At 39.5% G+C, this 17,080-nt stretch overlaps 1 protein-coding gene across 1 annotated transcript in view; it reads left to right on the top strand.

The window, feature by feature from the left end:
* Positions 1-17,080, top strand: part of dab1a (DAB adaptor protein 1a) — a 378,524-nt gene that overhangs the window by 303,340 nt on the left and 58,104 nt on the right. The window lies entirely within an intron of this gene.

Here is a 17,080-nt window from a genome sequence, read left to right as displayed (position 1 = left end):
CTATATGGCAGTGATTCTTACTTGATCAATTGTCTCCTTTTGCAGATACCACAGACAATTGAATGAAGTTCCTGCTTCCGTTGAAGCATATTGTACATCTTCTCACTGTGTGTGTGTATGTGCACTGTTTCTCCCTCAGGCCTTGTTGGCTGTTATTAAAATCTGTTTTCACCCCGTTCAAATGGTATCATAGTGTACATCGCTGCTTACAATACGCTCCAATTACACTGCAGATCCAAGACCTTTTCTGAGTCACAATACAATGAAAGGAGTGTGCAACAGAATGCCATAGATTTATTGCTTTATTGATACTGAGTTATTGCGCTCTTCCCTTGCTGTGTTTACCTGATGCTGCTGTTGCAATAAAACTGCTTTTTGTTTTTCGTAGATGAGGTTTTCATAAAGTAAATGATGAACGTGGGGAGACTTAGCACTGACTTATAGGCACAGTGGGATCTAGCAAAAGCCATATTGTTCCTAAGGCAGTGTTGCACAGTTCTCAGAAACTCAGAATTATTAAAAATTGGTTCTCTTCTGGCTGAAGAAGTCTTTTTTAGATGACATAAATCAGTGCCTGGGTAAAACTTATACTACACTTATATACCAGCAAAGCGTTGTTTAATTTTTTTAATCTGAAGGCGTGGATTAATTTTGTAAGAGCACAGCTCTTATAGTAGTTCAAGCAGTAATTGAAATGATATGATTATATTAATGTTTATATGCTGAGATGAGATAATGAGATGTTTATATTAAAGTTTATTTACTGAGATGAGCTAATGAGATGTTTATATAATGGGCTGAGATTTTTTTTAAATATTACTGTAATGTATATATTAATGAGCTTATCCTCATTTGTTATCATTTCTATAGTAACAACTGATTCACAGGCACTTATATGGCAGAAGCTCCAATATTCTAATCCAAGTCTGATAATGAACGGATTAAAAAACATCTTATTTAACAAAGAAAAACATGTGATCATTTATGACATGCAGATTCATGTTAGTAGGCATTTATTAAACGTTTATGGAATGAGTATTGGGCATCAGTGCTTTGTAACAGTCTGTAAGTTTTCCACCACAGAAGAGTCTTCAGGACAATATATATATATATATATATATATATATATATATATATATATATATATATATATATATATATATTTGTCATTTTAATTTTTTAACACTTAAAAGACTTTTTATAGCTGCTATGACATAACTCCTGTGTTGGTTATTCTGCTATAACAGCACACCCCATGTTTTGTTCCTTACAGAAGCTCTGTTTAATTTTCGATTCTGATTGGTCATAAAGTGTTGATTAACTTTCTATAAACTTCATGGCTCAAAAGGAGTGCTGGCAAATCGCAGGTTTAAATTAATGTGCTTGTAATAAAATACGCTATCGTTTCTATAGTAACAACTTACACAGGGGCTTGTACGGTGGACTCTGAACATAAATGGATTTAATATATGTGTGGTATGGTGTAAGGTTTATTTTGCATTTTTATGGTGTGGGCTTTGTAACAGTCAGAGGTCAAGCTGTAGCTTGAAGTTTCCAAAAATGACAGAGGCTTCAGGACAGAGATCTTTATACTTCCTTGGTAACATGACAAACTGTATTTTCATTTGTTTTATTATCTTCAAGAGAGAGAGAGGCTGGGGAGGAACAACTATTTACAGCCGCTACTGTACATTAGGGACTAGCAGGGACTAAAATGTTTCACAGACTTTCCAAAACATTAGGTAATTGTAATTAGGAAAAAATTTGTTATTTTTTAAAATAAATAAATAATTGTTGTCAGCAATTTGCTGTGGTATAAGAGAAATAATCACTTTAACCTGCCTTTGATTATTTATCTATGACAGCATTTAACTAGCTGTCTGTCTGTGTGCTAATGTGCCCCACAATAAAATACAATACAGAAGCAGTGAGCAATGTCCATCACTGGAATATAATAACTGAACTAACTGTACTGATACATCACTCATTTTCCCATTTCAGTAAACAGTTATCTCTGGTTTGGCTTTAGATTCCATGCTGTCGTTTATAATTTGCATATCATGCATATTCATAGGCCTGTGCATTCTTTATGATGCTATACAGGTATAGAGATGCTCTTAAAATGATTTAATAGTTTACTGGGCATTGAATAACATATATTAAATAATTTATTATTCAACAAAGATGTTTATTATGGTTTATAATTGTGTTCAGAGGCATGGTCGTCACTGTCATATTACCAGATATGACCAATATGTCATGTTCAAATTTTCTTCTTTTTTTTTCCATTGTTTAATTTTATTAGGATTATCATGTCATTCATGCAGAGATGATTATCATGCATTGTATATTTAATTTTATTTTTTGTAGATTTTGTAATACTTCATGCTGAAAGGGTTGAAGTGAAATTCCAAATGGAGGATTTAAGCAGGGTTCGGAGTCAGTTTAGCTGAGGTGAAATTGGTGATGTTATTGAATGAATGCGTCAATAGAAAGTGACAGCACAGTGGGTATAGGTATGGTGTGAGGAATGAAAATGTGCCCTCAAGTAGCGCGGGGTCACAGTTGCTGACGGCAATGCCTCAGGGTTGTTGTGGTGACTGACAGATCACCGGTCAGCCATTAAATTCCCCTTTACCTGATGCTCACAGACCTGAGCATCACATATGGTACAGAAAGTTTCACAATGCATTAGGTGGAGAATAAGGACAATTCACATTCATGCACACTGCGAAGACTTGCCTCCAGTTTTATGTGTATAATTTCTGAGCCTGATCTGTAGTTTTGCTTCATGTGTATCCGGACCTACTCTCTTGGATTTTCTCTTTGTGTCTGTGTTTTTCCTTGATCATGTTTTGACCTGATTTACTACTGTGAGTATGGATTGTGGACTTTATTATTGTGAATAAACCTCCAGCACACGGAAGCTTTTGGTTACAACCGTGAACGGGAGAGAGAAGGTTGCTGAATGAATTGCAGTTCAACTAACTGGGTATATGTTCTTCACCTGCCCATGTGGTTTTTAATAGACATGCTGCACTAGGACACAGGTACTTTTAACTTTATGCATTAATGAACATCACAGTTCTATTCGGAGACAGGGTTCAAAACCTTTGGTCACGTTTTATTTTATCGAACCACTGTATTTCTGATTTGAGGTTTGTAGTCATAGATCTATAGCTATGGATCTTCCCTAGTCATCAAAATAATAATAACACCACCGTACTAAATTTATTTATTGTGAAGCTGGATTTTCTGTTGACGATCATTACAACCTAGTGGACTGAATGTTTCTTCATCTTCATTCATATGTCTTGTGTATGTTATGGATTGTCATAGGAAGATTGCTGTTATTTATTTATTGGATTCATTGTGACCCATTGGTTTGCCATCAGTCAAGCTAAATGGTCTTGTGATGATGCTTTGATATACCCATTGATGGTACCTTTCCAGATGTGCAAGCTGCCCATTCCATAGGCACTAATTCACCCCCATACTATCAGAGATGCAGGCTTTTAAACTGAGTGCTGATAAAAATCAGGATGGTCCCTCTCCTCTTTAGTCCTCTTTAGTTTAGAGGACATAGCGTCCATGATTTCCAGAAAGATTTTCAAATTTCGATTTGTCTGACAACAGAACAGTTTTCCACTTTGCCTCAGTCCATTTTAAATGAGCTTTGGCCCAGAGAAGACGGTGGTGTTTCTGGATCATGCTCACATATGGCTTCTTCTTTGTATGATGGAGCTTTAACCAGCATTTGTGGATGGCACGGTGAACTGTGTTCACAGACAATGAGTTCTGGAGGTGTTTCTGAGCCCATGCAGTGATTTCCATTACAGAATCATGCCTGTTTTTAATGCAGTTCTGCCTGAGAGCCGAAGATCAGACATGCAGTATTGATTTTCACCCTTGTCCCTTGAACACAGAGATTTCTCCAGATTCTATGAATCTTTTCATGATATGTACTATAGATGATGAGATATTCACTCTTCTTAATTTTACGTTGAGGAACATTATTCTGAAGTTGTCCATCTGTGCCCATCTTTACTTCTGAAAGACTCTGCCTCTCTAAGATACTCTTTTTATAGCCAATCATGTTACTGACCTGTTGCCAATTAACCTCCATCTGTTTCTTTTTAGTAACACTTACTTTCCCAGACTTTTGTTGCCCCATCCCAAATTTTTTGAGACGTGTTTGCAGCCATCAAATTCAAAATTCCTCTTTTTTTTTTCTTAAAATGGTACATACTCAGTTTAAACATTTGATATGTTTTCTGTGTTCTATTATGAGTAACATATGGGTTTATGGGATTTGCAAATCATTGCATTCTGTTTTATTTACATTTTACACAGTGTCCCAACATTTTTGGAATTGGGGTTGTAAATTCAGTTTTGGAGTGTGAGCTTTACCCTATTGTTCAAGTTGAACAAGACACAGTCATTTTTTGCTCCTTAAGTCATATTAATTAGTGCTGTACAAATTCTGTACTTATATTAAGCTGGAATGTAAAGGTCATGTACTGTTTTCTATCATGCAATTGCATGACTGTACATCAGTTATCCAGTGAGAAACAAAGCCAAAAATTTTAGCTCCTTATTACTAAAGATTGACTCGATCTGTGAGAAATGTGAGGAATATTTTTTTCTTCTATTCTTTTTCTTTTCTTTTCTTTTCTCTATGATTTTGGCAGGGTGTGTACCAGGGTTACAGCAGTTTACAGGAGAGCTTTAATTACAGCAGAATCAATGACTTTCGCTCTCTCTCTCGCTCTCTTGCTCTCTCTCTCTCCCTCCCCCCCTCTCTCTCCCCCCCCCCCTCTCTCCCACTCTTTCTCTAACTCTCTCCCACTCTCTCTCTCTCTCTCTGTCTGTCTCTGTCTGTTTCTTCATAAATTATTTCTTCCTGAAACGTTGCAGTGGTCTCATGAAGACTATGTGAATGTTGAGCGTGACACCACACCAGAAAATGATATCAAACACTCAGCTGGAGTACTTGCCAAAACTGTGGGGGGGGACCTTGCAGTGTCTCCAGTGGGTGATAAGCTCAGCGTCTGTCTGGACAAAGGTCCAGGTTATTTAATACTGCAGAGTCTGACTATGACATTTATTACTCTCCCTGCTCACTCGCCTTGTATTTCTCTCTCTCTCTCTCTCTCTCTCCCCCTCCCTCCCTCCCTCATTTCCCACAATGCTGCGGCTCTGTGTCAGTGTGCTGCTGATGTTCAGAGGATAGCTGTAATTCACCGACAGGTTGTAGGGTGCAGAATGAAGTGAGGATCGTGCAGGATGAAGTGCTTCATGGTACTGCATGGCAGATGAGTGAAATGAAAGCTGTCAGCTTGCTTAAAAAAACAATTCTTTCAGATGGATGTGCTGAATACAAAGTGATGCTGTGCTTTCATTCACCGTCTCGCTTGTTCACGAATCGTCCTCGACTTGTCTTCTTGTGCGTCGGTGCAACCATCTGAATGGATTTGTGCGATTTTTCATAAGAAGCATAACTGTGAAAATCCTACACAGTTCTCCAAACACAGTTCTCACAGTTCTTCAAACTGCTTTATAAAGATTTATGATGGGTGGTAGTATGAGCACCATGGCATTACATTCCAGGTGCTCATATGGAGAAATAATGAATACCGTGCACACACACACACATGAACACGCACAGACCACCCTGATTAATACCCAAGCTGATTAATAGCTTGCAGTTGTCTTCATCAATCAGAAGGGGCACCTTAGTCATGGAGAGTAAAACAAGTCTGCATTTTCCTGCTCACCTTTAAATAATCCTCCATTGTTTTTCAACTTAAACTCTCTCTACCACACCTGTAGAATATGTGTGATTACTACAAACAGTACCAGGATTTCAACACAGCTCCCTATTCTGAGAAAAGTTCTCAAAACACAGTTTCATGTCGTATAAAGCAGGTTAACTCTCTTGTTCTGCTCAAAAAGGTGATGTTACAATGGTTTTATTTGGACTGAAATCAGAGGAATTACATTACAAATCTAAACCAACAAAGCTGGTAAACACCTGTTCATGACAGAGAAGCTACAGATCAAGTAAAATCAAGTTTTATCTAGAAGAAAATAATGCAAAGGGAATTCTGTTTACAGTTGACTGTGTGCCATATTGTTGTGCCGTCAGGTTTTTTTATGTCCTAGAACTTGGCTAGTTATGTTTCCGAGTTAAATGACCATTCCATTGTATTTATGTATGTCGAAGTTCAGGTTTTTCGAAGTTACGAGTACAATGGATTGCAGCATGAGAGTAGAATTCCATCAATAAACATTTGAATCCTTAAAACTTTAAATTACAGCACTCTAATGAGAGAGTTTTTAGGGTGGCTTAGACATGGAAGAACATCATACCAAAACTGGATCAATCCATCCATCCATATTCCATACCGCTTATCCTACACAGGGTCACGGGGGAGCCTGGAGCATATCGCAGGGAACTCGGGGCACAAGGCGGGGGACACGCTGGACAGAGTGCCAACTCATCACAGGGCACAATCACACACTACGGACAATTTAGAGATGCCAATCAGCCTACAACGCATGCGTTTGGACTGGGGGAGGAAACTCATGCTGGAAACTTCCACAAATGTGTATTGTGAAGATCAGACTCTGATAGATCCCTGTTCTTTAAATAAAACAGGGCGCTCACTCACACCTGGTCGTCATCCCATTGATTGAAAACACCTGACTCTAATTTCACCTTCAAATGAACTGCTAATCCTAGAGGTTCACATACTTTTACCACTCACAGATATGTAATAATGGATCATTTTCCTCAACAAATCATTGACCAAGTATAATAATTTTGTCTCAGTTGTTTAATTGGGATCTGTGGGTCTACTTTTAGGACTTGTGTGAAAATCTGATGATGTTTTGGATCATATTTATTTAGATATATAGAAAAATTTTAAGGGTTCACAAACTTTCAAGCACTACTGTACATTTTTGTAGTACAGTTTGTTTTATCAACTCAGTTGTTTATCAACTTAGTTTTATTACCTTGACGGACTGTATTTGAGCTTTTGTACAACATTTATTGTTTTGAAATATGCTTTACAAATAAATCTGGCTTGACATGACAAAAAGTATTATTGGTGATAATATGCTTACAGAAAGTGATTAAATATGCTGGGGTTTTTTCCTGTGCCGGTCGACACACAGATGAGTTCTAACACTTTGAGCAGCAGATTAACAGAGAAAATGTTGGCCATGTGGACCAATTTGTAAAAGGACTACAGATCAGAAATTATTTTTTTATTTATTTATGTTTTTGTATTTATTACAGCAGAATCAAAAGTCCCCCATTTTCACAATTTCCCCTGCTGTTATTACTAGAATTGTTCGTTTTCTTGTCTTCTTTTAGTCTATCGGTTGTGTACGATTAAAGCATTTATCATGATTTTTTTTTAAACGGCAAATCCTGAGCAGGGAAGAATTCAGGTCGCACAAGCCTAGTTCGCAGCAATCACACATACTGTAGTACAGGTGCTGTAGATAGATATTAGGTTGAAAAGTGTGGAGTATTCCTTTAAAATACTGGTTCAGAGCCGTTTTTCTTGAAGTGGCTGAATATATAATGCCATATCTCTGGATAGCATCTAGGATGAATGCAGTACGTCGTAAATGCGCACGCCTCTCTCTCGGGTCGCTCCAGATACATGACATGAATTTCAAACAGAATGTGTAACCTAAATTTGTGTGTGTTGTGCAAACGTGTTGGTGTGTGCGTGTTTGTTTGTTGTGTGTGTTGTGCGTCTTGGTGTATAAGGACTCACCAGGGGGGACCACGACGTGTCGTATTGGTGATGTATTCATCGCGTGCTTCTTTGAAGTTTAATGAACTCGATATTTTAAAGCCACTTCAAACGCCAGAGTCACTGTTGCACAGCAAGCCTTTGAACAAGCTTTCGCGTGGAATACTAATTCTGACTGTTTATCTTTAATCTAGGAAATAAACAAAAGACAACCTGCATGTTGTTTTTATTTTTCTGATAAATCATGATAGGTTACAGCGGATCATAGTCCGTAAGAGAGAAACACAAGGTTAAATGATGAGGTGGATGCGTGTGGAATGTGGCAGCGTCATTAAAGCAGATTCCAAGAGAGGATGGAGGGAGGATGGAGAGAGAGTGGTATAGTAAGTGGGAGGGGAAGACAAACAGCAGCATGCTTAATTTAATAAAGAAGCGGAGCGCATCGTTGTAAGAAAATGAAAAGTCTTGTTGGAAGTCATTAGGTTGTGTGCCATCGGGGATATCGGCCTTCTTGCAAGTAATGAAATGTGTGTGTGCGTGTGTGTGTGTACATCCCTTTACTTACTGTCTCATTGCTTCTCCATGTTATCGGTTGCTATCTAGTGCCCCAAATGCAGCCTACAAAGTTTTTAATATAATGCTATAGTCATGTTTGCATATCTATACAAATCTTTGATTACACAATGTTTATGTTAATACAGATAATAATACAGATTTTTTTTCTTTTAAAGGATCATCTCTTTAAATTCATATAATAAAATCAAAATATAATTGTACTTGTGATTTCATTCTTATATCTTGACTCAGGAATGCATAGTGGTTAGTGTTAGATGGTTAGTTGTAGCTAATGTTGGACGTGTGTGCCCTCCAACATTGCTGATAACTTTGTTGTGCTTTTTACTGTTTGCTGCTGGACAACTATACATGATGCTGGTCAGCTGTTAATGACGTATAAAGCAAAGCACTAGGGGGCAGTAGAGCGTTCATGTTGTAAAGCAAGACTGCAGCACTGTGGCTGGAGCTCTGTAGTTAATGTATTCAGAGAGACTGTAGATTGTGGAGAAAGCTGTACTCTGATGATCAGTCCTCTTCAACTATTAGACAGTTCACATGATGTAATGTCTTCAAGCCCGCACATGGGTGCACACCAAAACAATCATACTGACACACACATCCAAACTCATTACGTCCACTTGTAGAACTCATTCATGCATTTTCTCTACACTATCTCTCTCTGTCTTTCTCTATTCATACATAGTTTCAAGAATTGCAACAATAATTCAAGAACAGCAACAGATAGTGGCGTTATATCAGATGAACCTCTTGTATATGAGCGAATAAGTGAGTGAGTGGGTAAGTGAGACCAGGGCTCCAGATGGCGACTATAATGGTCGCCAATGTGACTGACTTTTTAATTTTGCGACCATGTTTTTTCTGGCAATCACCAGTGGCCACCGTTACCCACAAACAAAATTTAAAAACAAATTAAATGGAAATTACCATACGTCTTGTTGTTTTAGGCTACTGAACTCTCATCTCCTCTTGTGCCTGCATCTACCTGCCCTATCGCGTGCACTCCTGTATGGCTTCCAATAAATAAACTCTGCACTCTTGTCCTGCAGTGGTTGAAGCGTCGGCTGTATAGATGAACAGAAACAGGTTTAACGTCATGTTTATCGCGTTAAAAAGTTGGAAGTGTTAACTTTATTAAAGGTGTTTAATTTAGTTTGATGTGGTTTAGTTTGTTGGAATTTGAATGTATCCGTTATATGTGGGCTAGCTAACTGCGTAGTTAACTAACGTTAGCCAGCTGACAAGAAAACGAAATGCACAAGCGAAAAATATCAGACTTTTTCTCATTCCCTGCCCGTCCAAACCCTGCCTCCGCTACATCAGATGCTGACGATGTTTAGACCAACTCGACCAGTGAAAGTTCTCAAGTGACATTTGAGTCATCCCAGCCCGTTTCAATCGGTGTGCAATCTTTTACAGATGATGACAGCTAAGCGCAGCGAGTCGAGTCTTCTTCTCCCGTCCCTGTGGCTCCCATCCCGACAAGACCATTTAAACAGTTGATATTACTGTAAAAGAACTAGAGAGAAGATTCGGAAACATGCTGGTGAATGTTACAGAGAAAGGACATGCAAAGGGATCAGAGGTCATCAGGTCATTTTCAGTGCTCTGTCATGACGCATTTCCAGAAGATGTTGTTACCTTTGGCGAGGAGCAGGTTCACACATTAGTGAATTGGTACAGAGAACTCTTGACAAACAGTGGATGTGATGTTACAGCTGTGCAAAGGGAATGGAGAATGCTGAAGACATTAGTGAAAGGTCAGTTCATGGATAAGACATACACCGTGTTATGGAAAGTGATGCTAAGGAAGGAGACATTCTGCACAGATTTTAAGAACATTCTCCACTTAGTTGAAATTATGCTGGTTCTTCCCATATTTGCAGCTCAGTGCGAAAGAGGATTCTCAGAACAGAATAGAACAAAGTCAAAAGTGCACAGTTCCTTATGTGTTAAAACACTGGAAGACTTAGTGAGGATCAGTACAGAGGGCCCCTCACTTAACCAGTTTGACCCAGAGCCCAGTGTGAAGCGCTGGTTGTCTACAAGCAAAAGAAGGCGCAGACCTAACTACACTGGTTGGCCAAGGACATTGATGTCACATCTAAAACGACTAGGTTGCTGAATTTCCTCTAGTTAGTCAATACAATAATCCTCAATTTACTGATCAAAATGAAACCACAAACAAGATAGATGAGAGAAGCAAAAATCCAGTTTATTGTTAAAAAATAACATGAGATCCCCTTGTGAGACGTCCCAAAAGTGATCTGAATCTATGCACAGATTCAATGCCCTTTTTACACGGTCTTATCTGTAGGTTACGCCTACTTATCTCCTTATTTTGGAATCCCAATATGTTTTATTAACGTCTTTTTCTGATTCCCTTTAAATCCAACTTTCCTCAAAATGAAATACGGTTAAAACGAGTTTTCCTTGTTCTGAATTCCCCTTAGAACACATTTTCAGTCATTGAAATGACTGGTGGTGGTGGTGGAAGATACGGACTCTGAGCCTGAATAAGCAGGAAACAACTAATTGTACATAGTTGAATAAAAAAAAGAAAAAAAGAAACAAATGACTGGACATTTAAGTATTTATGGTAATATGATTCAATATGATATACTGAACATTGCACATATTGTGTATGTAAAGAATACGTTGTGTAAACTATGGGAGGCAGAGTAAACAAAGGCAGACAGTACAGAGGGGAAAGAAAAGGCAGTGTGAGGTAGCCGTTTAACAATGATATCATATGTCTTATGACATCACTATATTTTGGCTCCTGAAAATTTGATTTGGTGCCTAAATATTTTGGGTTTAGGAGCCAATGGCTATATATATATATATATATATTTTTTTTTTTTTTTTTGCCTGGAGACACTGGATGAGTGAGTGAGTGGCTTAGTGAGTGAGAGAGTCATTGAGTAAGTGACAGTGTGTGAGTGAGTGAATGAATGGAAAAAGTGAATGAGTGCGTGAAAGAGTGAGGGAGTGAATGGGTGAGAAAGGGAGGGAGAGATCATAAGTGAATGAATGAGTGAGAGGGTGAGCGAAAGAATGAGTGAGAAAGGGAGAGTGAGTAGGTGAGAGTGAGTGAATGAGTGAGTGTATATGTGGGAGCAAGTGAGTGAGTGATGGATATGTGAGGTAGTGAATTAGCAAAAGTGAGCGAGTGAGTAAGAAAGTGAGCGAATGAGTATATAAGAAATTAAATTTCTTAAACAATAAAGAGTCCTAATTAAAAGTAGACTAACACAAAAATGATCCATATTAGGGAAAAAAAAGGCTAATAGCTTTCTAAGGAAATAGTGAACTAAGCTTAATGTCAAATTGATATTAAATGCAACCCAGAGTAATTAAACATTTCATTTCTCATTTTATTTATATTTTATTAATTTATTATAATATCAATTTTTTAATATTAAATTATTTATTTATAACTAAGCACATTTTCTGTCTTTACATTTTATTAGCTTTTTTTTATTAAATTTTTTTTTAGAGATGCACCGATGTATCGGCCAATAATGCTGTATGTAAAGATGTGTGGAATGACGACAAAACTGCAGTCTGTAAGCTCTGTAATCTCTGCACTGATAAAATTTTACACCGGATGCTGCAGCAGTGAAGCGGGAGTTTTGGCATCGAGTCTAAAAATTTTTGCCGCATTGCTTGAGCTGTTCGCTCAATTAATTAAAGGGCCAGTACACTGTTGAAAAATTTAAATGAAGATGAGTTGACAAAAAAGTATATATAGCACAGAAAAAAATATTTGTAGAGTGGTGTATTTCATATCCAGTTAATGTTAATATATAAAGAAGTTGATATTATATATTACCAGTTTGATGTTCAGTGATGAAGTAGAAATGCTTTTGTTTGTGGAGAGTGAATGTGAGACTAACAGGAGGATTTTTAGAATTCAGTCAATGTTAATATGAATTAATAACATTCCATAAATTAATAATCTTACTTTTAATCTTCAGAATTTAGTTCATGTGTTAATTAGAGTAATGTGTTTTGTGTTTATGAGACCAGTTACTGTGAAACAACTTGTTGAAATGAAGAGAATAAATTTTTATTTGCATTTCTTTCAGAATTGTGGAATTAATTATTATTAATTTAAAAGAAGGTATAAAATGCAGAATGATAGGTATCGGCCGATATCACTCTGAATAATCGTTTATCTCGGCTGAGAAATTTAGGTATGGGTGCACCTCTACTTTTCCTACTGTTCCTATTAGATCAGTGTTGCCATGTCTGCTGATAATATTGGTTTTCTGTGGTATTAAATCAAAACATGAAAAAAGGAATTGACTTTTCTAGTTATATCTGGCAACCGTGAGTTTAAATGAGGGGAATACGCTGTCTGTTAGAGTTGGTGAAGAGAGAGCGGCAGTGTACTGTATGTTTACAGACTGAACAGTTGCTACTCTTGATTATGATTGGTGAGGAATTATTTAATAAAGAAGTTTGAATTACACCCCACCTTGTAGTGTTTAGCATTATTACTAATTTACCTCTCACTCTCTCGCGGTCTCCCTCTCCCGCCCTCTCACTCTCTCCCTCTCCCGCCCTCTCACTCTCTCGCGGTCTCACTCTCTCGCGCTGTCTCCCTCTCCCGCCCTCTCACTCTCTCGTGGTCTCCCTCTCACTCTCTCGCGGTCTCTCTCTCCCGCCCTCTCACTCTTACAGTCTCCCTCTCCCGCCCTCTCACTCTCTCGCGGTCTCCCTCTCCTGCCCTCTCACTCTCCCGCCCTCTCACTCTCTCACAGGCTCCCTCTCCAGCCCTCTCACTCCCTCCCTCTCTAGCGGTCTCCCTCTCCCGCTCTCTCACTCTCCCACCCTCTAACTCTCTCACAGGAATTATTTAATAAAGAAGTTTGAATTACACCCCACCTTGTAGTGTTTAGCATTATTACTAATTTACCTCTCACTCTCTCGCAGTCTCCCTCTCCCGCCCTCTCACTCTCTCCCTCTCCTGCCCTCTCACTCTCTCCCTCTCCCGCCCTCTCACTTTCTCACGGTCTCCCTCTCCCACCCTCTTGCGGTCTCCCTCTCCTGCCCTCTCACTTTCTCACGGTCTCCCTCGCCCACCCTCTCACTCTCTCCCTCTCCTGCCCTCTCACTCTCTCACGGTCTCCCTCTCACACCCTGTCACTCTCTCCCTCTCCCACTCTCTCATTCCGCCACCCTCTCACTCTCTCGTGGTCTCCCTCTCACTCTCCCGCGGTCTCCCTCTCCCACCCTCTCACTCTCTCACTCTCCCACCCTCTCACTCTCGCGGTCTCAGTCTCCAGCCCTCTCACTCTCTCACTCTCCCGTGGTCTCCCTCTCCCACCCTCTCACTCTCTCACTCTCCCACCCTCTCACTCTCTCGCGTTCTCCCTTTCCCACCCTCTCACTCTCTCACTCTCCCACCCTCTCACTCTCTCGTGGTCTCCCTCTCCCGTCCTCTCACTCTTTCACTCTCTCCCACTCACCCTCTCATTCTCTCATGGTCTCCCTCTCCCGTCCCCTCACTCTCTCGCAGTCTCCCTCTCCTGCCCTCTCACTCTCTCGCGGTCTCCCTCTCCCGTCCTCTCACTCTTTCACTCTCTCCCTCTCACCCTCTCACTCTCTCGTGGTCTCCCTCTCCCGTCCCCTCACTCTCTCGCGGTCTCCCTCTCCCGCCCTCTCACTCTCATTTTTGAAGTTATATGTAATGTAAACAGAACTCATACTGCATGATTCCTCTGGAAAATCACAGACTTGTATTTAATAACTAATTGTTTTGTTACACACCACTTACTTTATCATATTTTTTCCCAAGCTTTTATTAAGGTTGCTCTAGAATGTAAAGGATTTACAGCCTTGTGCCTTGCTACCAACTCTCTCTCTCTCTCTCTCTCTCTCTCTCTTTCTCTCTCCCTCTCTCTCTCTCGCTCAGCCCCAGAGGCTGTACTCGATTAATAAAAATCCCGACCCTGTATTTTCTGAGACAAGAACAGCCATTGAGTGGCCACAATAGATAACATTCAAGAGTGTATTAGAGCAAGGTCAACAGAGGAGTGCTACTGATACGAGCAACAATACGGCACCCAGGAGCGAGAGTGAGCGTGAGAGAGAGATACAGAGAGAGAGAGAGAGCAAGTGAGATGATACAGCAGGATTGTCATGTGCCTTGTCAATCAGAGATAAAGAATGTGAGAGAATTAAAATCCTGGTCATACAGCTTAACATGGTAAAAGAAAAGTACTCCACAGGGGAGTTAAGCTTTAAATATACTGTAATGAATACATTTCACTGTTTTGTCCTCTGACCTCCATGTTCTGAGCTGCCAAATAACCAGGTAAAAGTATTGGTGTTTACTGTGTATCCCCAGGACTGTCGGCAGGGTCTGTTACCTATAGGTGTGTGTGTGTGGATGTTCTGAATTAATTGGTTTTGTTTGTCTCTGCTCTGTTGGGTGCAGGCGAGTTAATTGGTGTCCTTGCTATAGGAGTGATCGATTGGTCAGTCCAGGTTGCCAATTAAAACTTATGTGACCAGGGTATGGGAGGGACTGGTTTTATCTTCTGTACTGTGATTGGGTGCTGCTTTCATGTGTGAGCTGAACTTCATACCCTTTGATCATCTCAAACCAGACATACAGTACCTACACACCCCACACATATATCTCAGTGTGATCTTCTCTCTGAACATATAGGATTAGTTGCACTGGCTCATAATTACACTGTACCCTCATTCACTCATTCATCATATTTCAACTGTGATTAATTGTGATTTTTGTATGCATGCGATCTTAGCTAATTTTAAGTAATTAATATTAGATATTGGGTTTTATTGACTTTGATTAGTTAAATCAGAAGTGTGACATTCATATGTGTCAATATACAGTAATCTTACTGGACAAATAGATGTTGCCTGGTCTTTTTCCAATCTTCAACTGTCCAGTTTTGGTGAGCCTGTGCTCACTGTAGTCTCAGATTCCTGTTCTTGGCATGCAATAGTGGAACCCAAAGTTTTCTTCAGCTGCTTTAGCTCATCCCCCTGAAAGTCACGTGTTGTGTGTTCTGAGATGCTTTTCTGCTAAATACAGTTATAAAGAGTGGCTGTTTGGGTCACTATAGGCTTCCTGTCAGCTCAAACTAGTCTGGCCATTCTCCTCTGACCTCTCTCAACAACAAGGCGTTTCCGCCAGCAGAAATGCAGCTCACTGATTTTTTTTGTTTTGTTTTGTTTTGTTTTGCACCATTCTGTGTAAAATGTACAGATAAATAAGGCCAACTGGCACCAACAACCATGCCACAGTTGAAGTCACAGAGATCACACTTTTCCTATTCGGATGTTTGTTGTGAGCATTATCTGAAGCTCTTGACCTGTATCTGCATTGCACTACTGCTACATGATTGGCAGATTGGACAAGTGCATGAATGTGCAGGGGTACAGGTGTATTTTTGAAGTGGCTGATGAGTATCGAAAAACTCTTAGGTCCTGATTTGTTCAAATAAACAAAACAAAAACTGAGCTTAGGTAGGATTGCATATTTCAAACACGCAAAATAGCAGTTTTTCCCTATTTTGCCTGTTTGTGTTAATGAACATGTAAATTGGGGTGCAATATAATTTACTATGCCTAAAATTCACTTCGGGAACTGCAATTGCATGCACAAATTAATACAGCTGAAGGGCAAGTATTAAATGTGCATAAACCCATTTCTGCCAACTGAAGACAAGATAAAACCATTATTTTAAGCTTCTCGGTATGTCAGAATAAAAGGTTTATCAAAATTTTTAGTTATTACTGCAGAAGTGTAGGTTACACATTATATATCCATCTACCCATCCGTTTTCTACACCACTTATCCTACTGGTTCACAGGGAACCTGGAGCTTAGGGAGCATGGGGCGGGGTACACTCTGGACGGGGTGCCAGTCCATCGTAGGGCACACTCACATACACATTCACACACCCGTTCATATACTATGGACACTTTGGACATGCCAATCAGCCTACCATACTACGGCAGTCTTTGGACTGGGGGAGGAAACCGGAGTACCCAGCACAGGGAAGAACATGCAAACTCCACACACACATGGCCACGGCAGGAATCGAGCCCCCAACCTTGGAGGTGTGAGGCGAACATGCTAATCACTAAGCCACCGTCCACCCACGTTATATATATATTATTTATTTTTTACACATACGTTATGAGAAGAACAAAAACTCATGTATACCTGCCTTTATTTTGCATTGATATTGTATTTGGACAGTTCTTAATGTATATTATCACCTTTAATCTGCATTATACTTGACCCATAATCACATATGCATGCGTTTTAGTGTTCCAGAAGTCTCTTTAAGGTTTAAATTCACCATAGATACTGAGAACAATTAGGGCAGAGTTATTCTTTGTAAATTGCCCACAACACGCCCATTAACTACACATGCAGTTTATCAGATTGCACATGCATATTAGCACTCTTTATTTAGGATCTGGGTGGCAAGGTGTTGCAGCAGGTATATGGTCTCTGGTTTAATCCTTAGCTCAGGTTATGGTGTGTGTTCAATTACACATGTTCTCCGTGTGTCTGTGTGGGTTTCTTCTGGGTTCTCTGGTTTTCTCACATCTCTCAAAAAAATGCTAGAAGGTTGATTAGCTGTTCTAAATTACATCAGTAATCCCAGATCCACCACAATCCTGACCAGGATAAAATAGTTACTGAAGATGAATGAACTAAATTTGGGAATTTGGTA

Source organism: Ictalurus furcatus, chromosome 25 (genome assembly GCF_023375685.1).
Source record: "Ictalurus furcatus strain D&B chromosome 25, Billie_1.0, whole genome shotgun sequence".
Lineage (NCBI taxonomy): Eukaryota > Metazoa > Chordata > Actinopteri > Siluriformes > Ictaluridae > Ictalurus > Ictalurus furcatus.
The sequence above is the reverse complement of the archived record's forward strand: the minus strand, read 5'-3'. Positions and strand labels throughout refer to the sequence as shown.